The sequence below is a fragment of the Gymnoscopelus braueri genome (assembly GCF_963280865.1).
Source record: "Gymnoscopelus braueri genome assembly, chromosome: 18".
NCBI classification, from domain to species: Eukaryota; Metazoa; Chordata; class Actinopteri; order Myctophiformes; family Myctophidae; genus Gymnoscopelus; species Gymnoscopelus braueri.
The window spans coordinates 48,119,448-48,145,257 of record NC_137618.1 but is presented as its reverse complement, the minus strand read 5'-3'; positions in this window follow the sequence as shown (position 1 = coordinate 48,145,257).

Sequence of the window (25,810 nt, the reverse complement as noted above, 5' to 3'; positions counted from 1 at the left end):
AGAGGTCAGAAAAGTGCAGTTTTCAGACAACGGTGGACACTGGACCGGCGCCGGCGGACACTGCCGACACTTCTGACATACGCACGCGTGCGGGGACACCTCCCCTACAACGCCAGACCCTCGGATAAGCCCGAGAGGTGTAAAGAAAAGTGTGGCGGACCGTCCAGTGAGGTCAGAGGTCAGAAAAGTGCAGTTTTCAGACAACGGTGGACACTGGACCGGCGCCGGCGGACACTGCCGACACTTCTGACATACGCACCCGTGCGGGGACACCTCCCCTACAACGCCACACTCTCGGATAAGCCCGAGAGGTGTAAAGAAAAGTGTGGCGGACCGTCCAGTGAGGTCAGAGGTCAGAAAAGTGCAGTTTTCAGACAACGGTGGACACTGGACCGGCGCCGGCGGACACTGCCGACACTTCTGACATACGCACGCGTGCGGGGACACCTCCCCTACAACGCCACACTCTCGGATAAGCCCGAGAGATGTAAAAAAAAGTGTGGCGGATCGTCCAGTGAGGTCAGAGGTCAGAAAAGTGCAGTTTTCAGACAACGGTGGACACTGGACCGGCGCCCGCGGACACTGCCGACACTTCTGACATACGCACGCGTGCGGGGACACCTCCCCTACAACGCCAGACTCTCGGATAAGCCCGAGAGGTGTAAAGAAAAGTGTGGCGGACCGTCCAGTGAGGTCAGAGGTCAGAAAAGTGCAGTTTTCAGACAACGGTGGACACTGGACCGGCGCCGGCGGACACTGCCGACACTTCTGACATACGCACGCGTGCGGGGACACCTCCCCTACAACGCCAGACTCTCGGATAAGCCCGAGAGGTGTAAAGAAAAGTGTGGCGGACCGTCCAGTGAGGTCAGAGGTCAGAAAAGTGCAGTTTTCAGACAACGGTGGACACTGGACCGGCGCCGGCGGACACTGCCGACACTTCTGACATACGCACGCGTGCGGGGACACCTCCCCTACAACGCCACAGGTCAGAGGTCAGAAAAGTGCAGTTTTCAGACAACGGTGGACACTGGACCGGCGCCGGCGGACACTGCCGACACTTCTGACATACGCACGCGTGCGGGGACACCTCCCCTACAACGCCACAGGTCAGAGGTCAGAAAAGTGCAGTTTTCAGACAACGGTGGACACTGGACCGGCGCCGGCGGACACTGCCGACACTTCTGACATACGCACGCGTGCGGGGACACCTCCCCTACAACGCCAGACCCTCGGATAAGCCCGAGAGGTGTAAAGAAAAGTGTGGCGGACCGTCCAGTGAGGTCAGAGGTCAGAAAAGTGCAGTTTTCAGACAACGGTGGACACTGGACCGGCGCCGGCGGACACTGCCGACACTTCTGACATACGCACGCGTGCGGGGACACCTCCCCTACAACGCCACACTCTCGGATAAGCCCGAGAGGTGTAAAGAAAAGTGTGGCGGACCGTCCAGTGAGGTCAGAGGTCAGAAAAGTGCAGTTTTCAGACAACGGTGGACACTGGACCGGCGCCGGCGGACACTGCCGACACTTCTGACATACGCACGAGTGCGGGGACACCTCCCCTACAACGCCACACTCTCGGATAAGCCCGAGAGATGTAAAAAAAAGTGTGGCGGACCGTCCAGTGAGGTCAGAGGTCAGAAAAGTGCAGTTTTCAGACAACGGTGGACACTGGACCGGCGCCGGCGGACACTGCCGACACTTCTGACATACGCACGCGTGCGGGGACACCTCCCCTACAACGCCACACTCTCGGATAAGCCCGAGAGATGTAAAAAAAAGTGTGGCGGACCGTCCAGTGAGGTCAGAGGTCAGAAAAGTGCAGTTTTCAGACAACGGTGGACACTGGACGGACACTGCCGACACTTCTGACATACGCACGCCTGCGGGGACACCTCCCCTACAACGCCACACTCTCGGATAAGCCCGAGAGGTGTAAAGAAAAGTGTGGCGGACCGTCCAGTGAGGTCAGAGGTCAGAAAAGTGCAGTTTTCAGACAACGGTGGACACTGGACCGGCGCCGGCGGACACTGCCGACACTTCTGACAAACGCACGCGTGCGGGGACACCTCCCCTACAACGCCACACTCTCGGATAAGCCCGAGAGATGTAAAAAAAAGTGTGGCGGACCGTCCAGTGAGGTCAGAGGTCAGAAAAGTGCAGTTTTCAGACAACGGTGGACACTGGACCGGCGCCGGCGGACACTGCCGACACTTCTGACATACGCACGCGTGCGGGGACACCTCCCCTACAACGCCAGACTCTCGGATAAGCCCGAGAGGTGTAAAGAAAAGTGTGGCGGACCGTCCAGTGAGGTCAGAGGTCAGCAAAGTGCAGTTTTCAGACAACGGTGGACACTGGACCGGCGCCGGCGGACACTGCCGACACTTCTGACATACGCACGCGTGCGGGGACACCTCCCCTACAACGCCACACTCTCGGATAAGCCCGAGAGGTGTAAAGAAAAGTGTGGCGGACCGTCCAGTGAGGTCAGAGGTCAGAAAAGTGCAGTTTTCAGACAACGGTGGACACTGGACCGGCGCCGGCGGACACTGCCGACACTTCTGACATACGCACGAGTGCGGGGACACCTCCCCTACAACGCCACACTCTCGGATAAGCCCGAGAGATGTAAAAAAAAGTGTGGCGGACCGTCCAGTGAGGTCAGAGGTCAGAAAAGTGCAGTTTTCAGACAACGGTGGACACTGGACCGGCGCCGGCGGACACTGCCGACACTTCTGACATACGCACGCGTGCGGGGACACCTCCCCTACAACGCCACACTCTCGGATAAGCCCGAGAGATGTAAAAAAAAGTGTGGCGGACCGTCCAGTGAGGTCAGAGGTCAGAAAAGTGCAGTTTTCAGACAACGGTGGACACTGGACGGACACTGCCGACACTTCTGACATACGCACGCCTGCGGGGACACCTCCCCTACAACGCCACACTCTCGGATAAGCCCGAGAGGTGTAAAGAAAAGTGTGGCGGACCGTCCAGTGAGGTCAGAGGTCAGAAAAGTGCAGTTTTCAGACAACGGTGGACACTGGACCGGCGCCGGCGGACACTGCCGACACTTCTGACAAACGCACGCGTGCGGGGACACCTCCCCTACAACGCCACACTCTCGGATAAGCCCGAGAGATGTAAAAAAAAGTGTGGCGGACCGTCCAGTGAGGTCAGAGGTCAGAAAAGTGCAGTTTTCAGACAACGGTGGACACTGGACCGGCGCCGGCGGACACTGCCGACACTTCTGACATACGCACGCGTGCGGGGACACCTCCCCTACAACGCCAGACTCTCGGATAAGCCCGAGAGGTGTAAAGAAAAGTGTGGCGGACCGTCCAGTGAGGTCAGAGGTCAGCAAAGTGCAGTTTTCAGACAACGGTGGACACTGGACCGGCGCCAGCGGACACTGCCGACACTTCTGACATACGCACGCGTGCGGGGACACCTCCCCTACAACGCCACACTCTCGGATAAGCCCGAGAGATGTAAAAAAAAGTGTGGCGGACCGTCCAGTGAGGTCAGAGGTCAGAAAAGTGCAGTTTTCAGACAACGGTGGACACTGGACCGGCGCCGGCGGACACTGCCGACACTTCTGACAAACGCACGCGTGCGGGGACACCTCCCCTACAACGCCAAACTCTCGGATAAGCCCGAGAGGTGTAAAGAAAAGTGTGGCGGACCGTCCAGTGAGGTCAGAGGTCAGAAAAGTGCAGTTTTCAGACAACGGTGGACACTGGACCGGCGCCGGCGGACACTGCCGACACTTCTGACATACGCACGCGTGCGGGGACACCTCCCCTACAACGCCACACTCTCGGATAAGCCCGAGAGGTGTAAAAAAAAGTGTGGCGGACCGTCCAGTGAGGTCAGAGGTCAGAAAAGTGCAGTTTTCAGACAACGGTGGACACTGGACCGGCGCCCGCGGACACTGCCGACACTTCTGACATACGCACGCGTGCGGGGACACCTCCCCTACAACGCCAGACTCTCGGATAAGCCCGAGAGGTGTAAAGAAAAGTGTGGCGGACCGTCCAGTGAGGTCAGAGGTCAGAAAAGTGCAGTTTTCAGACAACGGTGGACACTGGACCGGCGCCGGCGGACACTGCCGACACTTCTGACATACGCACGCGTGCGGGGACACCTCCCCTACAACGCCACACTCTCGGATAAGCCCGAGAGGTGTAAAGAAAAGTGTGGCGGACCGTCCAGTGAGGTCAGAGGTCAGAAAAGTGCAGTTTTCAGACAACGGTGGACACTGGACCGGCGCCGGCGGACACTGCCGACACTTCTGACATACGCACGCGTGCGGGGACACCTCCCCTACAACGCCACACTCTCGGATAAGCCCGAGAGATGTAAAAAAAAGTGTGGCGGACCGTCCAGTGAGGTCAGAGGTCAGAAAAGTGCAGTTTTCAGACAACGGTGGACACTGGACCGGCGCCGGCGGACACTGCCGACACTTCTGACATACGCACGCGTGCGGGGACACCTCCCCTACAACGCCAGACTCTCGGATAAGCCCGAGAGGTGTAAAGAAAAGTGTGGCGGACCGTCCAGTGAGGTCAGAGGTCAGAAAAGTGCAGTTTTCAGACAACGGTGGACACTGGACCGGCGCCGGCGGACACTGCCGACACTTCTGACATACGCACGCGTGCGGGGACACCTCCCCTACAACGCCACACTCTCGGATAAGCCCGAGAGATGTAAAAAAAAGTGTGGCGGACCGTCCAGTGAGGTCAGAGGTCAGAAAAGTGCAGTTTTCAGACAACGGTGGACACTGGACCGGCGCCCGCGGACACTGCCGACACTTCTGACATACGCACGCGTGCGGGGACACCTCCCCTACAACGCCAGACTCTCGGATAAGCCCGAGAGGTGTAAAGAAAAGTGTGGCGGACCGTCTAGTGAGGTCAGAGGTCAGAAAAGTGCAGTTTTCAGACAACGGTGGACACTGGACCGGCGCCGGCGGACACTGCCGACACTTCTGACATACGCACGCGTGCGGGGACACCTCCCCTACAACGCCACACTCTCGGATAAGCCCGAGAGGTGTAAAGAAAAGTGTGGCGGACCGTCCAGTGAGGTCAGAGGTCAGAAAAGTGCAGTTTTCAGACAACGGTGGACACTGGACCGGCGCCGGCGGACACTGCCGACACTTCTGACATACGCACGCGTGCGGGGACACCTCCCCTACAACGCCAGACTCTCGGATAAGCCCGAGAGGTGTAAAGAAAAGTGTGGCGGACCGTCCAGTGAGGTCAGAGGTCAGAAAAGTGCAGTTTTCAGACAACGGTGGACACTGGACCGGCGCCGGCGGACACTGCCGACACTTCTGACATACGCACGCGTGCGGGGACACCTCCCCTACAACGCCACACTCTCGGATAAGCCCGAGAGGTGTAAAGAAAAGTGTGGCGGACCGTCCAGTGAGGTCAGAGGTCAGAAAAGTGCAGTTTTCAGACAACGGTGGACACTGGACCGGCGCCGGCGGACACTGCCGACACTTCTGACATACGCACGCGTGCGGGGACACCTCCCCTACAACGCCACACTCTCGGATAAGCCCGAGAGGTGTAAAGAAAAGTGTGGCGGACCGTCCAGTGAGGTCAGAGGTCAGAAAAGTGCAGTTTTCAGACAACGGTGGACACTGGACCGGCGCCGGCGGACACTGCCGACACTTCTGACATACGCACGCGTGCGGGGACACCTCCCCTACAACCCACACTCTCGGATAAGCCCGAGAGGTGTAAAGAAAAGTGTGGCGGACCGTCCAGTGAGGTCAGAGGTCAGAAAAGTGCAGTTTTCAGACAACGGTGGACACTGGACCGGCGCCGGCGGACACTGCCGACACTTCTGACATACGCACGCGTGCGGGGACACCTCCCCTACAACGCCACACTCTCGGATAAGCCCGAGAGATGTAAAAAAAAGTGTGGCGGACCGTCCAGTGAGGTCAGAGGTCAGAAAAGTGCAGTTTTCAGACAACGGTGGACACTGGACCGGCGCCGGCGGACACTGCCGACACTTCTGACATACGCACGCGTGCGGGGACACCTCCCCTACAACGCCAGACTCTCGGATAAGCCCGAGAGGTGTAAAGAAAAGTGTGGCGGACCGTCCAGTGAGGTCAGAGGTCAGAAAAGTGCAGTTTTCAGACAACGGTGGACACTGGACCGGCGCCGGCGGACACTGCCGACACTTCTGACATACGCACGCGTGCGGGGACACCTCCCCTACAACGCCACACTCTCGGATAAGCCCGAGAGATGTAAAAAAAAGTGTGGCGGACCGTCCAGTGAGGTCAGAGGTCAGAAAAGTGCAGTTTTCAGACAACGGTGGACACTGGACCGGCGCCCGCGGACACTGCCGACACTTCTGACATACGCACGCGTGCGGGGACACCTCCCCTACAACGCCAGACTCTCGGATAAGCCCGAGAGGTGTAAAGAAAAGTGTGGCGGACCGTCCAGTGAGGTCAGAGGTCAGAAAAGTGCAGTTTTCAGACAACGGTGGACACTGGACCGGCGCCGGCGGACACTGCCGACACTTCTGACATACGCACGCGTGCGGGGACACCTCCCCTACAACGCCACACTCTCGGATAAGCCCGAGAGGTGTAAAGAAAAGTGTGGCGGACCGTCCAGTGAGGTCAGAGGTCAGAAAAGTGCAGTTTTCAGACAACGGTGGACACTGGACCGGCGCCGGCGGACACTGCCGACACTTCTGACATACGCACGCGTGCGGGGACACCTCCCCTACAACGCCAGACTCTCGGATAAGCCCGAGAGGTGTAAAGAAAAGTGTGGCGGACCGTCCAGTGAGGTCAGAGGTCAGAAAAGTGCAGTTTTCAGACAACGGTGGACACTGGACCGGCGCCGGCGGACACTGCCGACACTTCTGACATACGCACGCGTGCGGGGACACCTCCCCTACAACGCCACACTCTCGGATAAGCCCGAGAGGTGTAAAGAAAAGTGTGGCGGACCGTCCAGTGAGGTCAGAGGTCAGAAAAGTGCAGTTTTCAGACAACGGTGGACACTGGACCGGCGCCGGCGGACACTGCCGACACTTCTGACATACGCACGCGTGCGGGGACACCTCCCCTACAACGCCACACTCTCGGATAAGCCCGAGAGGTGTAAAGAAAAGTGTGGCGGACCGTCCAGTGAGGTCAGAGGTCAGAAAAGTGCAGTTTTCAGACAACGGTGGACACTGGACCGACGCCGGCGGACACTGCCGACACTTCTGACATACGCACGCGTGCGGGGACACCTCCCCTACAACGCCACAGGTCAGAGGTCAGAAAAGTGCAGTTTTCAGACAACGGTGGACACTGGACCGGCGCCGGCGGACACTGCCGACACTTCTGACATACGCACGCGTGCGGGGACACCTCCCCTACAACGCCACACTCTCGGATAAGCCCGAGAGATGTAAAAAAAAGTGTGGCGGACCGTCCAGTGAGGTCAGAGGTCAGAAAAGTGCAGTTTTCAGACAACGGTGGACACTGGACCGGCGCCCGCGGACACTGCCGACACTTCTGACATACGCACGCGTGCGGGGACACCTCCCCTACAACGCCACAGGTCAGAGGTCAGAAAAGTGCAGTTGGTGGACACTGGACCGGCGCCGGCGGACACTGCCGACACTTCTGACATACGCACGCGTGCGGGGACACCTCCCCTACAACGCCACACTCTCGGATAAGCCCGAGAGATGTAAAGAAAAGTGTGGCGGACCGTCCAGTGAGGTCAGAGGTCAGAAAAGTGCCGTTTTCAGACAACAGTGGACACTGGACAGGCACCGGTGGACACTGCCGACACTTCTGACATACGCACGCGTGCGGGGACACCTCCCCTACAACGCCACACTCTCGGATAAGCCCGAGAGGTGTAAAGAAAAGTGTGGCGGACAGTCCAGTGAGGTCAGAGGTCAGAAAAGTGCAGTTTTCAGACAACGGTGGACACTGGACCAGCGCCGGCGGACACTGCCGACACTTCTGACATACGCACGCGTGCGGGGACACCTCCCCTACAACGCCAGACTCTCGGATAAGCCCGAGAGGTGTAAAGAAAAGTGTGGCGGACCGTCCAGTGAGGTCAGAGGTCAGAAAAGTGCAGTTTTCAGACAACGGTGGACACTGGACCGGCGCCGGCGGACACTGCCGACACTTCTGACATACGCACGCGTGCGGGGACACCTCCCCTACAACGCCACACTCTCGGATAAGCCCGAGAGATGTAAATAAAAGTGTGGCGGACCGTCCAGTGAGGTCAGAGGTCAGATAAGTGCAGTTTTCAGACAACGGTGGACACTGGACCGGCGCCGGCGGACACTGCCGACACTTCTGACATACGCACGCGTGCGGGGACACCTCCCCTACAACGCCACACTCTCGGATAAGCCCGAGAGGTGTAAAGAAAAGTGTGGCGGACCGTCCAGTGAGGTCAGAGGTCAGAAAAGTGCAGTTTTCAGACAACGGTGGACACTGGACCGGCGCCGGCGGACACTGCCGACACTTCTGACATACGCACGCTTGCGGGGACACCTCCCCTACAACGCCACACTCTCGGATAAGCCCGAGAGGTGTAAAGAAAAGTGTGGCGGACCGTCCAGTGAGGTCAGAGGTCAGAAAAGTGCAGTTTTCAGACAACGGTGGACACTGGACCGGCGCCGGCGGACATTGCCGACACTTCTGACATACGCACGCGTGCGGGGACACCTCCCCTACAACGCCAGACTCTCGGATAAGCCCGAGAGGTGTAAAGAAAAGTGTGGCGGACCGTCCAGTGAGGTCAGAGGTCAGAAAAGTGCAGTTTTCAGACAACGGTGGACACTGGACCGGCGCCGGCGGACACTGCCGACACTTCTGACATACGCACACGTGCGGGGACACCTCCCCTACAACGCCACACTCTCGGATAAGCCCGAGAGGTGTAAAGAAAAGTGTGGCGGACCGTCCAGTGAGGTCAGAGGTCAGAAAAGTGCAGTTTTCAGACAACGGTGGACACTGGACCGGCGCCGGCGGACACTGCCGACACTTCTGACATACGCACGCGTGCGGGGACACCTCCCCTACAACGCCACACTCTCGGATAAGCCCGAGAGGTGTAAAGAAAAGTGTGGCGGACCGTCCAGTGAGGTCAGAGGTCAGAAAAGTGCAGTTTTCAGACAACGGTGGACACTGGACCGGCGCCGGCGGACACTGCCGACACTTCTGACATACGCACGCGTGCGGGGACACCTCCCCTACAACGCCAGACTCTCGGATAAGCCCGAGAGGTGTAAAGAAAAGTGTGGCGGACCGTCCAGTGAGGTCAGAGGTCAGAAAAGTGCAGTTTTCAGACAACGGTGGACACTGGACCGGCGCCGGCGGACACTGCCGACACTTCTGACATACGCACGCGTGCGGGGACACCTCCCCTACAACGCCACACTCTCGGATAAGCCCGAGAGGTGTAAAGAAAAGTGTGGCGGACCGTCCAGTGAGGTCAGAGGTCAGAAAAGTGCAGTTTTCAGACAACGGTGGACACTGGACCGGCGCCGGCGGACACTGCCGACACTTCTGACATACGCACGCGTGCGGGGACACCTCCCCTACAACGCCACACTCTCGGATAAGCCCGAGAGGTGTAAAGAAAAGTGTGGCGGACCGTCCAGTGAGGTCAGAGGTCAGAAAAGTGCAGTTTTCAGACAACGGTGGACACTGGACCGGCGCCGGCGGACACTGCCGACACTTCTGACATACGCACGCGTGCGGGGAAACCTCCCCTACAACGCCAGACTCTCGGATAAGCCCGAGAGGTGTAAAGAAAAGTGTGGCGGACCGTCCAGTGAGGTCAGAAGTCAGAAAAGTGCAGTTTTCAGACAACGGTGGACACTGGACCGGCGCCGGCGGACACTGCCGACACTTCTGACATACGCACGCGTGCGGGGACACCTCCCCTACAACGCCAGACTCTCGGATAAGCCCGAGAGGTGTAAAGAAAAGTGTGGCGGACCGTCCAGTGAGGTCAGAGGTCAGAAAAGTGCAGTTTTCAGACAACGGTGGACACTGGACCGGCGCCGGCGGACACTGCCGACACTTCTGACATACGCACGCGTGCGGGGACACCTCCCCTACAACGCCACACTCTCGGATAAGCCCGAGAGGTGTAAAGAAAAGTGTGGCGGACCGTCCAGTGAGGTCAGAGGTCAGAAAAGTGCAGTTTTCAGACAACGGTGGACACTGGACCGGCGCCGGCGGACACTGCCGACACTTCTGACATACGCACGCGTGCGGGGACACCTCCCCTACAACGCCACACTCTCGGATAAGCCCGAGAGGTGTAAAGAAAAGTGTGGCGGACCGTCCAGTGAGGTCAGAGGTCAGAAAAGTGCAGTTTTCAGACAACGGTGGACACTGGACCGGCGCCGGCGGACACTGCCGACACTTCTGACATACGCACGCGTGCGGGGACACCTCCCCTACAACGCCAGACTCTCGGATAAGCCCGAGAGGTGTAAAGAAAAGTGTGGCGGACCGTCCAGTGAGGTCAGAGGTCAGAAAAGTGCAGTTTTCAGACAACGGTGGACACTGGACCGGCGCCGGCGGACACTGCCGACACTTCTGACATACGCACGCGTGCGGGGACACCTCCCCTACAACGCCACACTCTCGGATAAGCCCGAGAGGTGTAAAGAAAAGTGTGGCGGACCGTCCAGTGAGGTCAGAGGTCAGAAAAGTGCAGTTTTCAGACAACGGTGGACACTGGACCGGCGCCGGCGGACACTGCCGACACTTCTGACATACGCACGCGTGCGGGGACACCTCCCCTACAACGCCACACTCTCGGATAAGCCCGAGAGGTGTAAAGAAAAGTGTGGCGGACCGTCCAGTGAGGTCAGAGGTCAGAAAAGTGCAGTTTTCAGACAACGGTGGACACTGGACCGGCGCCGGCGGACACTGCCGACACTTCTGACATACGCACGCGTGCGGGGACACCTCCCCTACAACGCCAGACTCTCGGATAAGCCCGAGAGGTGTAAAGAAAAGTGTGGCGGACCGTCCAGTGAGGTCAGAAGTCAGAAAAGTGCAGTTTTCAGACAACGGTGGACACTGGACCGGCGCCGGCGGACACTGCCGACACTTCTGACATACGCACGCGTGCGGGGACACCTCCCCTACAACGCCAGACTCTCGGATAAGCCCGAGAGGTGTAAAGAAAAGTGTGGCGGACCGTCCAGTGAGGTCAGAGGTCAGAAAAGTGCAGTTTTCAGACAACGGTGGACACTGGACCGGCGCCGGCGGACACTGCCGACACTTCTGACATACGCACGCGTGCGGGGACACCTCCCCTACAACGCCACACTCTCGGATAAGCCCGAGAGATGTAAAAAAAAGTGTGGCGGACCGTCCAGTGAGGTCAGAGGTCAGAAAAGTGCAGTTTTCAGACAACGGTGGACACTGGACCGGCGCCGGCGGACACTGCCGACACTTCTGACATACGCACGCGTGCGGGGACACCTCCCCTACAACGCCACACTCTCGGATAAGCCCGAGAGGTGTAAAAAAAAGTGTGGCGGACCGTCCAGTGAGGTCAGAGGTCAGAAAAGTGCCGTTTTCAGACAACAGTGGACACTGGACAGGCACCGGTGGACACTGCCGACACTTCTGACATACGCACGCGTGCGGGGACACCTCCCCTACAACGCCACACTCTCGGATAAGCCCGAGAGGTGTAAAGAAAAGTGTGGCGGACCGTCCAGTGAGGTCAGAGGTCAGAAAAGTGCAGTTTTCAGACAACGGTGGACACTGGACCAGCGCCGGCGGACACTGCCGACACTTCTGACATACGCACGCGTGCGGGGACACCTCCCCTACAACGCCAGACTCTCGGATAAGCCCGAGAGGTGTAAAGAAAAGTGTGGCGGACCGTCCAGTGAGGTCAGAGGTCAGAAAAGTGCAGTTTTCAGACAACGGTGGACACTGGACCGGCGCCGGCGGACACTGCCGACACTTCTGACATACGCACGCGTGCGGGGACACCTCCCCTACAACGCCACACTCTCGGATAAGCCCGAGAGATGTAAAAAAAAGTGTGGCGGACCGTCCAGTGAGGTCAGAGGTCAGAAAAGTGCAGTTTTCAGACAACGGTGGACACTGGACCGGCGCCGGCGGACATTGCCGACACTTCTGACATACGCACGCGTGCAGGGACACCTCCCCTACAACGCCACACTCTCGGATAAGCCCGAGAGGTGTAAAAAAAAGTGTGGCGGACCGTCCAGTGAGGTCAGAGGTCAGAAAAGTGCCGTTTTCAGACAATAGTGGACACTGGACAGGCACCGGTGGACACTGCCGACACTTCTGACATACGCACGCGTGCGGGGACACCTCCCCTACAACGCCACACTCTCGGATAAGCCCGAGAGGTGTAAAGAAAAGTGTGGCGGACCGTCCAGTGAGGTCAGAGGTCAGAAAAGTGCAGTTTTCAGACAACGGTGGACACTGGACCAGCGCCGGCGGACACTGCCGACACTTCTGACATACGCACGCGTGCGGGGACACCTCCCCTACAACGCCAGACTCTCGGATAAGCCCGAGAGGTGTAAAGAAAAGTGTGGCGGACCGTCCAGTGAGGTCAGAGGTCAGAAAAGTGCAGTTTTCAGACAACGGTGGACACTGGACCGGCGCCGGCGGACACTGCCGACACTTCTGACATACGCACGCGTGCGGGGACACCTCCCCTACAACGCCAGACTCTCGGATAAGCCCGAGAGGTGTAAAGAAAAGTGTGGCGCACCGTCCAGTGAGGTCAGAGGTCAGAAAAGTGCAGTTTTCAGACAACGGTGGACACTGGACCGGCGCCGGCGGACACTGCCGACACTTCTGACATACGCACGCGTGCGGGGACACCTCCCCTACAACGCCACACTCTCGGATAAGCCCGAGAGGTGTAAAGAAAAGTGTGGCGGACCGTCCAGTGAGGTCAGAGGTCAGAAAAGTGCAGTTTTCAGACAACGGTGGACACTGGACCGGCGCCGGCGGACACTGCCGACACTTCTGACATACGCACGCGTGCGGGGACACCTCCCCTACAACGCCACACTCTCGGATAAGCCCGAGAGATGTAAAAAAAAGTGTGGCGGACCGTCCAGTGAGGTCAGAGGTCAGAAAAGTGCAGTTTTCAGACAACGGTGGACACTGGACCGGCGCCGGCGGACACTGCCGACACTTCTGACATACGCACGCGTGCGGGGACACCTCCCCTACAACGCCACACTCTCGGATAAGCCCGAGAGGTGTAAAAAAATGTGTTGCGGACCGTCCAGTGAGGTCAGAGGTCAGAAAAGTGCCGTTTTCAGACAACAGTGGACACTGGACAGGCACCGGTGGACACTGCCGACACTTCTGACATACGCACGCGTGCGGGGACACCTCCCCTACAACGCCAGACTCTCGGATAAGCCCGAGAGGTGTAAAGAAAAGTGTGGCGGACCGTCCAGTGAGGTCAGAGGTCAGAAAAGTGCAGTTTTCAGACAACGGTGGACACTGGACCGGCGCCGGCGGACACTGCCGACACTTCTGACATACGCACGCGTGCGGGGACACCTCCCCTACAACGCCACACTCTCGGATAAGCCCGAGAGGTGTAAAGAAAAGTGTGGCGGACCGTCCAGTGAGGTCAGAGGTCAGAAAAGTGCAGTTTTCAGACAACGGTGGACACTGGACCGGCGCCGGCGGACACTGCCGACACTTCTGACATACGCACGCGTGCGGGGACACCTCCCCTACAACGCCACACTCTCGGATAAGCCCGAGAGGTGTAAAGAAAAGTGTGGCGGACCGTCCAGTGAGGTCAGAGGTCAGAAAAGTGCAGTTTTCAGACAACGGTGGACACTGGACCGGCGCCGGCGGACACTGCCGACACTTCTGACATACGCACGCGTGCGGGGACACCTCCCCTACAACGCCAGACTCTCGGATAAGCCCGAGAGGTGTAAAGAAAAGTGTGGCGGACCGTCCAGTGAGGTCAGAAGTCAGAAAAGTGCAGTTTTCAGACAACGGTGGACACTGGACCGGCGCCGGCGGACACTGCCGACACTTCTGACATACGCACGCGTGCGGGGACACCTCCCCTACAACGCCAGACTCTCGGATAAGCCCGAGAGGTGTAAAGAAAAGTGTGGCGGACCGTCCAGTGAGGTCAGAGGTCAGAAAAGTGCAGTTTTCAGACAACGGTGGACACTGGACCGGCGCCGGCGGACACTGCCGACACTTCTGACATACGCACGCGTGCGGGGACACCTCCCCTACAACGCCACACTCTCGGATAAGCCCGAGAGATGTAAAAAAAAGTGTGGCGGACCGTCCAGTGAGGTCAGAGGTCAGAAAAGTGCAGTTTTCAGACAACGGTGGACACTGGACCGGCGCCGGCGGACACTGCCGACACTTCTGACATACGCACGCGTGCGGGGACACCTCCCCTACAACGCCACACTCTCGGATAAGCCTGAGAGGTGTAAAGAAAAGTGTGGCGGACCGTCCAGTGAGGTCAGAGGTCAGAAAAGTGCAGTTTTCAGACAACGGTGGACACTGGACAGGCACCGGTGGACACTGCCGACACTTCTGACATACGCACGCGTGCGGGGACACCTCCCCTACAACGCCACACTCTCGGATAAGCCCGAGAGGTGTAAAGAAAAGTGTGGCGGACAGTCCAGTGAGGTCAGAGGTCAGAAAAGTGCAGTTTTCAGACAACGGTGGACACTGGACCGGCGCCGGCGGACACTGCCGACACTTCTGACATACGCACGCGTGCGGGGACACCTCCCCTACAACGCCACACTCTCGGATAAGCCCGAGAGATGTAAAAAAAAGTGTGGCGGACCGTCCAGTGAGGTCAGAGGTCAGAAAAGTGCAGTTTTCAGACAACGGTGGACACTGGACCGGCGCCGGCGGACACTGCCGACACTTCTGACATACGCACGCGTGCGGGGACACCTCCCCTACAACGCCACACTCTCGGATAAGCCCGAGAGGTGTAAAAAAAAGTGTGGCGGACCGTCCAGTGAGGTCAGAGGTCAGAAAAGTGCCGTTTTCAGACAACAGTGGACACTGGACAGGCACCGGTGGACACTGCCGACACTTCTGACATACGCACGCGTGCGGGGACACCTCCCCTACAACGCCAGACTCTCGGATAAGCCCGAGAGGTGTAAAGAAAAGTGTGGCGGACCGTCCAGTGAGGTCAGAGGTCAGAAAAGTGCAGTTTTCAGACAACGGTGGACACTGGACCGGCGCCGGCGGACACTGCCGACACTTCTGACATACGCACGCGTGCGGGGACACCTCCCCTACAACGCCACACTCTCGGATAAGCCCGAGAGGTGTAAAGAAAAGTGTGGCGGACCGTCCAGTGAGGTCAGAGGTCAGAAAAGTGCAGTTTTCAGACAACGGTGGACACTGGACCGGCGCCGGCGGACACTGCCGACACTTCTGACATACGCACGCGTGCGGGGACACCTCCCCTACAACGCCACACTCTCGGATAAGCCCGAGAGGTGTAAAGAAAAGTGTGGCGGACCGTCCAGTGAGGTCAGAGGTCAGAAAAGTGCAGTTTTCAGACAACGGTGGACACTGGACCGGCGCCGGCGGACACTGCCGACACTTCTGACATACGCACGCGTGCGGGGACACCTCCCCTACAACGCCAGACTCTCGGATAAGCCCGAGAGGTGTAAAGAAAAGTGTGGCGGACCGTCCAGTGAGGTCAGAAGTCAGAAAAGTGCAGTTTTCAGACAACGGTGGACACTGGACCGGCGCCGGCGGACACTGCCGACACTTCTGACATACGCACGCGTGCGGGGACACCTCCCCTACAACGCCAGACTCTCGGATAAGCCCGAGAGGTGTAAAGAAAAGTGTGGCGGACCGTCCAGTGAGGTCAGAGGTCAGAAAAGTGCAGTTTTCAGACAACGGTGGACACTGGACCGGCGCCGGCGGACACTGCCGACACTTCTGACATACGCACGCGTGCGGGGACACCTCCCCTACAACGCCACACTCTCGGATAAGCCCGAGAGATGTAAAAAAAAGTGTGGCGGACCGTCCAGTGAGGTCAGAGGTCAGAAAAGTGCAGTTTTCAGACAACGGTGGACACTGGACCGGCGCCGGCGGACACTGCCGACACTTCTGACATACGCACGCGTGCGGGGACACCTCCCCTACAACGCCACACTCTCGGATAAGCCCGAGAGGTGTAAAAAAAAGTGTGGCGGACCGTCCAGTGAGGTCAGAGGTCAGAAAAGTGCCGTTTTCAGACAACAGTGGACACTGGACAGGCACCGGTGGACACTGCCGACACTTCTGACATACGCACGCGTGCGGGGACACCTCCCCTACAACGCCACACTCTCGGATAAGCCCGAGAGGTGTAAAGAAAAGTGTGGCGGACCGTCCAGTGAGGTCAGAGGTCAGAAAAGTGCAGTTTTCAGACAACGGTGGACACTGGACCAGCGCCGGCGGACACTGCCGACACTTCTGACATACGCACGCGTGCGGGGACACCTCCCCTACAACGCCAGACTCTCGGATAAGCCCGAGAGGTGTAAAGAAAAGTGTGGCGGACCGTCCAGTGAGGTCAGAGGTCAGAAAAGTGCAGTTTTCAGACAACGGTGGACACTGGACCGGCGCCGGCGGACACTGCCGACACTTCTGACATACGCACGCGTGCGGGGACACCTCCCCTACAACGCCACACTCTCGGATAAGCCCGAGAGATGTAAAAAAAAGTGTGGCGGACCGTCCAGTGAGGTCAGAGGTCAGAAAAGTGCAGTTTTCAGACAACGGTGGACACTGGACCGGCGCCGGCGGACACTGCCGACACTTCTGACATACGCACGCGTGCGGGGGACACCTCCCCTACAACGCCACACTCTCGGATAAGCCCGAGAGGTGTAAAAAAAAGTGTGGCGGACCGTCCAGTGAGGTCAGAGGTCAGAAAAGTGCAGTTTTCAGACAACAGTGGACACTGGACAGGCACCGGTGGACACTGCCGACACTTCTGACATACGCACGCGTGCGGGGACACCTCCCCTACAACGCCACACTCTCGGATAAGCCCGAGAGGTGTAAAGAAAAGTGTGGCGGACCGTCCAGTGAGGTCAGAGGTCAGAAAAGTGCAGTTTTCAGACAACGGTGGACACTGGACCAGCGCCGGCGGACACTGCCGACACTTCTGACATACGCACGCGTGCGGGGACACCTCCCCTACAACGCCAGACTCTCGGATAAGCCCGAGAGGTGTAAAGAAAAGTGTGGCGGACCGTCCAGTGAGGTCAGAGGTCAGAAAAGTGCAGTTTTCAGACAACGGTGGACACTGGACCGGCGCCGGCGGACACTGCCGACACTTCTGACATACGCACGCGTGCGGGGACACCTCCCCTACAACGCCAGACTCTCGGATAAGCCCGAGAGGTGTAAAGAAAAGTGTGGCGGACCGTCCAGTGAGGTCAGAGGTCAGAAAAGTGCAGTTTTCAGACAACGGTGGACACTGGACCGGCGCCGGCGGACACTGCCGACACTTCTGACATACGCACGCGTGCGGGGACACCTCCCCTACAACGCCACACTCTCGGATAAGCCCGAGAGGTGTAAAGAAAAGTGTGGCGGACCGTCCAGTGAGGTCAGAGGTCAGAAAAGTGCAGTTTTCAGACAACGGTGGACACTGGACCGGCGCCGGCGGACACTGCCGACACTTCTGACATACGCACGCGTGCGGGGACACCTTCCCTACAACGCCACACTCTCGGATAAGCCCGAGAGATGTAAAAAAAAGTGTGGCGGACCGTCCAGTGAGGTCAGAGGTCAGAAAAGTGCAGTTTTCAGACAACGGTGGACACTGGACCGGCGCCGGCGGACACTGCCGACACTTCTGACATACGCACGCGTGCGGGGACACCTCCCCTACAACGCCACACTCTCGGCTAAGCCCGAGAGGTGTAAAAAAAAGTGTGGCGGACCGTCCAGTGAGGTCAGAGGTCAGAAAAGTGCCGTTTTCAGACAACAGTGGACACTGGACAGGCACCGGTGGACACTGCCGACACTTCTGACATACGCACGCGTGCGGGGACACCTCCCCTACAACGCCAGACTCTCGGATAAGCCCGAGAGGTGTAAAGAAAAGTGTGGCGGACCGTCCAGTGAGGTCAGAGGTCAGAAAAGTGCAGTTTTCAGACAACGGTGGACACTGGACCGGCGCCGGCGGACACTGCCGACACTTCTGACATACGCACGCGTGCGGGGACACCTCCCCTACAACGCCACACTCTCGGATAAGCCCGAGAGGTGTAAAGAAAAGTGTGGCGGACCGTCCAGTGAGGTCAGAGGTCAGAAAAGTGCAGTTTTCAGACAACGGTGGACACTGGACCGGCGCCGGCGGACACTGCCGACACTTCTGACATACGCACGCGTGCGGGGACACCTCCCCTACAACGCCACACTCTCGGATAAGCCCGAGAGGTGTAAAGAAAAGTGTGGCGGACCGTCCAGTGAGGTCAGAGGTCAGAAAAGTGCAGTTTTCAGACAACGGTGGACACTGGACCGGCGCCGAGGGACACTGCCGACACTTCTGACATACGCACGCGTGCGGGGACACCTCCCCTACAACGCCAGACTCTCGGATAAGCCCGAGAGGTGTAAAGAAAAGTGTGGCGGACCGTCCAGTGAGGTCAGAGGTCAGAAAAGTGCAGTTTTCAGACAACGGTGGACACTGGACCGGCGCCGGCGGACGCTGCCGACACTTCTGACATACGCACGCGTGCGGGGACACCTCCCCTACAACGCCACACTCTCGGATAAGCCAGAGAGATGTAAAAAAAAGTGTGGCGGACCGTCCAGTGAGGTCAGAGGTCAGAAAAGTGCAGTTTTCAGACAACGGTGGACACTGGACCGGCGCCGGCGGACACTGCCGACACTTCTGACATACGCACGCGTGCGGGGACACCTCCCCTACAACGCCACACTCTCGGATAAGCCCGAGAGGTGTAAAAAAAAGTGTGGCGGACCGTCCAGTGAGGTCAGAGGTCAGAAAAGTGCCGTTTTCAGACAACAGTGGACACTGGACAGGCACCGGTGGACACTGCCGACACTTCTGACATACGCACGCGTGCGGGGACACCTCCCCTACAACGCCACACTCTCGGATAAGCCCGAGAGATGTAAAAAAAAGTGTGGCGGACCGTCCAGTGAGGTCAGAGGTCAGAAAAGTGCAGTTTTCAGACAACGGTGGACACTGGACCGGCGCCGGCGGACACTGCCGACACTTCTGACATACGCACGCGTGCGGGGACACCTCCCCTACAACGCCACACTCTCGGATAAGCCCGAGAGGTGTAAAAAAAAGTGTGGCGGACCGTCCAGTGAGGTCAGAGGTCAGAAAAGTGCCGTTTTCAGACAACAGTGGACACTGGACAGGCACCGGTGGACACTGCCGACACTTCTGACATACGCACGCGTGCGGGGACACCTCCCCTACAACGCCAGACTCTCGGATAAGCCCGAGAGGTGTAAAGAAAAGTGTGGCGGACCGTCCAGTGAGGTCAGAGGTCAGAAAAGTGCAGTTTTCAGACAACGGTGGACACTGGACCGGCGCCGGCGGACACTGCCGACACTTCTGACATACGCACGCGTGCGGGGACACCTCCCCTACAACGCCACACTCTCGGATAAGCCCGAGAGGTGTAAAGAAAAGTGTGGCGGACCGTCCAGTGAGGTCAGAGGTCAGAAAAGTGCAGTTTTCAGACAACGGTGGACACTGGACCGGCGCCGGCGGACACTGCCGACACTTCTGACATACGCACGCGTGCGGGGACACCTCCCCTACAACGCCACACTCTCGGATAAGCCCGAGAGGTGTAAAGAAAAGTGTGGCGGACCGTCCAGTGAGGTCAGAGGTCAGAAAAGTGCAGTTTTCAGACAACGGTGGACACTGGACCGGCGCCGGCGGACACTGCCGACACTTCTGACATACGCACGCGTGCGGGGACACCTCCCCTACAACGCCAGACTCTCGGATAAGCCCGAGAGGTGTAAAGAAAAGTGTGGCGGACCGTCCAGTGAGGTCAGAAGTCAGAAAAGTGCAGTTTTCAGACAACGGTGGACACTGGACCGGCGCCGGCGGACACTGCCGACACTTCTGACATACGCACGCGTGCGGGGACACCTCCCCTACAACGCCAGACTCTCGGATAAGCCCGAGAGGTGTAAAGAAAAGTGTGGCGGACCGTCCAGTGAGGTCAGAGGTCAGAAAAGTGCAGTTTTCAGACAACGGTGGACACTGGACCGGCGCCGGCGGACACTGCCGACACTTCTGACATACGCACGCGTGCGGGGACACCTCCCCTACAACGCCACACTCTCGGATAAGCCCGAGAGATGTAAAAAAAAGTGTGGCGGACCGTCCAGTGAGGTCAGAGGTCAGAAAAGTGCAGTTTTCAGACAACGGTGGACACTGGACCGGCGCCGGCGGACACTGCCGACACTTCTGACATACGCACGCGTGCGGGGACACCTCCCCTACAACGCCACACTCTCGGATAAGCCCGAGAGGTGTAAAAAAAAGTGTGGCGGACCGTCCAGTGAGGTCAGAGGTCAGAAAAGTGCCGTTTTCAGACAACAGTGGACACTGGACAGGCACCGGTGGACACTGCCGACACTTCTGACATACGCACGCGTGCGGGGACACCTCCCCTACAACGCCACACTCTCGGATAAGCCCGAGAGGTGTAAAGAAAAGTGTGGCGGACCGTCCAGTGAGGTCAGAGGTCAGAAAAGTGCAGTTTTCAGACAACGGTGGACACTGGACCGGCGCCGGCGGACACTGCCGACACTTCTGACATACGCACGCGTGCGGGGACACCTCCCCTACAACGCCACACTCTCGGATAAGCCCGAGAGGTGTAAAGAAAAGTGTGGCGGACCGTCCAGTGAGGTCAGAGGTCAGAAAAGTGCAGTTTTCAGACAACGGTGGACACTGGACCGGCGCCGGCGGACACTGCCGACACTTCTGACATACGCACGCGTGCGGGGACACCTTCCCTACAACGCCACACTCTCGGATAAGCCCGAGAGATGTAAAAAAAAGTGTGGCGGACCGTCCAGTGAGGTCAGAGGTCAGAAAAGTGCAGTTTTCAGACAACGGTGGACACTGGACCGGCGCCGGCGGACACTGCCGACACTTTTGACATACGCACGCGTGCGGGGACACCTCCCCTACAACGCCACACTCTCGGCTAAGCCCGAGAGGTGTAAAAAAAAGTGTGGCGGACCGTCCAGTGAGGTCAGAGGTCAGAAAAGTGCCGTTTTCAGACAACAGTGGACACTGGACAGGCACCGGTGGACACTGCCGACACTTCTGACATACGCACGCGTGCGGGGACACCTCCCCTACAACGCCAGACTCTCGGATAAGCCCGAGAGGTGTAAAGAAAAGTGTGGCGGACCGTCCAGTGAGGTCAGAGGTCAGAAAAGTGCAGTTTTCAGACAACGGTGGACACTGGACCGGCGCCGGCGGACACTGCCGACACTTCTGACATACGCACGCGTGCGGGGACACCTCCCCTACAACGCCACACTCTCGGATAAGCCCGAGAGGTGTAAAGAAAAGTGTGGCGGACCGTCCAGTGAGGTCAGAGGTCAGAAAAGTGCAGTTTTCAGACAACGGTGGACACTGGACCGGCGCCGGCGGACACTGCCGACACTTCTGACATACGCACGCGTGCGGGGACACCTCCCCTACAACGCCACACTCTCGGATAAGCCCGAGAGGTGTAAAGAAAAGTGTGGCGGACCGTCCAGTGAGGTCAGAGGTCAGAAAAGTGCAGTTTTCAGACAACGGTGGACACTGGACCGGCGCCGAGGGACACTGCCGACACTTCTGACATACGCACGCGTGCGGGGACACCTCCCCTACAACGCCAGACTCTCGGATAAGCCCGAGAGGTGTAAAGAAAAGTGTGGCGGACCGTCCAGTGAGGTCAGAGGTCAGAAAAGTGCAGTTTTCAGACAACGGTGGACACTGGACCGGCGCCGGCGGACGCTGCCGACACTTCTGACATACGCACGCGTGCGGGGACACCTCCCCTACAACGCCACACTCTCGGATAAGCCAGAGAGATGTAAAAAAAAGTGTGGCGGACCGTCCAGTGAGGTCAGAGGTCAGAAAAGTGCAGTTTTCAGACAACGGTGGACACTGGACCGGCGCCGGCGGACACTGCCGACACTTCTGACATACGCACGCGTGCGGGGACACCTCCCCTACAACGCCACACTCTCGGATAAGCCCGAGAGGTGTAAAAAAAAGTGTGGCGGACCGTCCAGTGAGGTCAGAGGTCAGAAAAGTGCCGTTTTCAGACAACAGTGGACACTGGACAGGCACCGGTGGACACTGCCGACACTTCTGACATACGCACGCGTGCGGGGACACCTCCCCTACAACGCCACACTCTCGGATAAGCCCGAGAGATGTAAAAAAAAGTGTGGCGGACCGTCCAGTGAGGTCAGAGGTCAGAAAAGTGCAGTTTTCAGACAACGGTGGACACTGGACCGGCGCCGGCGGACACTGCCGACACTTCTGACATACGCACGCGTGCGGGGACACCTCCCCTACAACGCCACACTCTCGGATAAGCCCGAGAGGTGTAAAAAAAAGTGTGGCGGACCGTCCAGTGAGGTCAGAGGTCAGAAAAGTGCCGTTTTCAGACAACAGTGGACACTGGACAGGCACCGGTGGACACTGCCGACACTTCTGACATACGCACGCGTGCGGGGACACCTCCCCTACAACGCCAGACTCTCGGATAAGCCCGAGAGGTGTAAAGAAAAGTGTGGCGGACCGTCCAGTGAGGTCAGAGGTCAGAAAAGTGCAGTTTTCAGACAACGGTGGACACTGGACCGGCGCCGGCGGACACTGCCGACACTTCTGACATACGCACGCGTGCGGGGACACCTCCCCTACAACGCCACACTCTCGGATAAGCCCGAGAGGTGTAAAAAAAAGTGTGGCGGACCGTCCAGTGAGGTCAGAGGTCAGAAAAGTGCAGTTTTCAGACAACGGTGGACACTGGACCGGCGCCGGCGGACACTGCCGACACTTCTGACATACGCACGCGTGCGGGGACACCTCCCCTACAACGCCAGACTCTCGGATAAGCCCGAGAGGTGTAAAGAAAAGTGTGGCGGACCGTCCAGTGAGGTCAGAGGTCAGAAAAGTGCAGTTTTCAGACAACGGTGGACACTGGACCGGCGCCGGCGGACACTGCCGACACTTCTGACATACGCACGCGTGCGGGGACACCTCCCCTACAACGCCACACTCTCGGATAAGCCCGAGAGGTGTAAAGAAAAGTGTGGCGGACCGTCCAGTGAGGTCAGAGGTCAGAAAAGTGCAGTTTTCAGACAACGGTGGACACTGGACCGGCGCCGGCGGACACTGCCGACACTTCTGACATACGCACGCGTGCGGGGACACCTCCCCTACAACGCCAGACTCTCGGATAAGCCCGAGAGGTGTAAAGAAAAGTGTGGCGGACCGTCCAGTGAGGTCAGAGGTCAGAAAAGTGCAGTTTTCAGACAACGGTGGACACTGGACCGGCGCCGGCGGACACTGCCGACACTTCTGACATACGCACGCGTGCGGGGACACCTCCCCTACAACGCCACACTCTCGGATAAGCCCGAGAGGTGTAAAGAAAAGTGTGGCGGACCGTCCAGTGAGGTCAGAGGTCAGAAAAGTGCAGTTTTCAGACAACGGTGGACACTGGACCGGCGCCGGCGGACACTGCCGACACTTCTGACATACGCACGCGTGCGGGGACACCTCCCCTACAACGCCACACTCTCGGATAAGCCCGAGAGGTGTAAAGAAAAGTGTGGCGGACCGTCCAGTGAGGTCAGAGGTCAGAAAAGTGCAGTTTTCAGACAACGGTGGACACTGGACCGGCGCCGGCGGACACTGCCGACACTTCTGACATACGCACGCGTGCGGGGACACCTCCCCTACAACGCCAGACTCTCGGATAAGCCCGAGAGGTGTAAAGAAAAGTGTGGCGGACCGTCCAGTGAGGTCAGAAGTCAGAAAAGTGCAGTTTTCAGACAACGGTGGACACTGGACCGGCGCCGGCGGACACTGCCGACACTTCTGACATACGCACACGTGCGGGGACACCTCCCCTACAACGCCAGACTCTCGGATAAGCCCGAGAGGTGTAAAGAAAAGTGTGGCGGACCGTCCAGTGAGGTCAGAGGTCAGAAAAGTGCAGTTTTCAGACAACGGTGGACACTGGACCGGCGCCGGCGGACACTGCCGACACTTCTGACATACGCACGCGTGCGGGGACACCTCCCCTACAACGCCACACTCTCGGATAAGCCCGAGAGATGTAAAAAAAAGTGTGGCGGACCGTCCAGTGAGGTCAGAGGTCAGAAAAGTGCAGTTTTCAGACAACGGTGGACACTGGACCGGCGCCGGCGGACACTGCCGACACTTCTGACATACGCACGCGTGCGGGGACACCTCCCCTACAACGCCACACTCTCGGATAAGCCCGAGAGGTGTAAAAAAAAGTGTGGCGGACCGTCCAGTGAGGTCAGAGGTCAGAAAAGTGCCGTTTTCAGACAACAGTGGACACTGGACAGGCACCGGTGGACACTGCCGACACTTCTGACATACGCACGCGTGCGGGGACACCTCCCCTACAACGCCACACTCTCGGATAAGCCCGAGAGGTGTAAAGAAAAGTGTGGCGGACCGTCCAGTGAGGTCAGAGGTCAGAAAAGTGCAGTTTTCAGACAACGGTGGACACTGGACCAGCGCCGGCGGACACTGCCGACACTTCTGACATACGCACGCGTGCGGGGACACCTCCCCTACAACGCCAGACTCTCGGATAAGCCCGAGAGGTGTAAAGAAAAGTGTGGCGGACCGTCCAGTGAGGTCAGAGGTCAGAAAAGTGCAGTTTTCAGACAACGGTGGACACTGGACCGGCGCCGGCGGACACTGCCGACACTTCTGACATACGCACGCGTGCGGGGACACCTCCCCTACAACGCCACACTCTCGGATAAGCCCGAGAGATGTAAAAAAAAGTGTGGCGGACCGTCCAGTGAGGTCAGAGGTCAGAAAAGTGCAGTTTTCAGACAACGGTGGACACTGGACCGGCGCCGGCGGACACTGCCGACACTTCTGACATACGCACGCGTGCGGGGACACCTCCCCTACAACGCCACACTCTCGGATAAGCCCGAGAGGTGTAAAAAAAAGTGTGGCGGACCGTCCAGTGAGGTCAGAGGTCAGAAAAGTGCAGTTTTCAGACAACAGTGGACACTGGACAGGCACCGGTGGACACTGCCGACACTTCTGACATACGCACGCGTGCGGGGACACCTCCCCTACAACGCCACACTCTCGGATAAGCCCGAGAGGTGTAAAGAAAAGTGTGGCGGACCGTCCAGTGAGGTCAGAGGTCAGAAAAGTGCAGTTTTCAGACAACGGTGGACACTGGACCAGCGCCGGCGGACACTGCCGACACTTCTGACATACGCACGCGTGCGGGGACACCTCCCCTACAACGCCAGACTCTCGGATAAGCCCGAGAGGTGTAAAGAAAAGTGTGGCGGACCGTCCAGTGAGGTCAGAGGTCAGAAAAGTGCAGTTTTCAGACAACGGTGGACACTGGACCGGCGCCGGCGGACACTGCCGACACTTCTGACATACGCACGCGTGCGGGGACACCTCCCCTACAACGCCAGACTCTCGGAT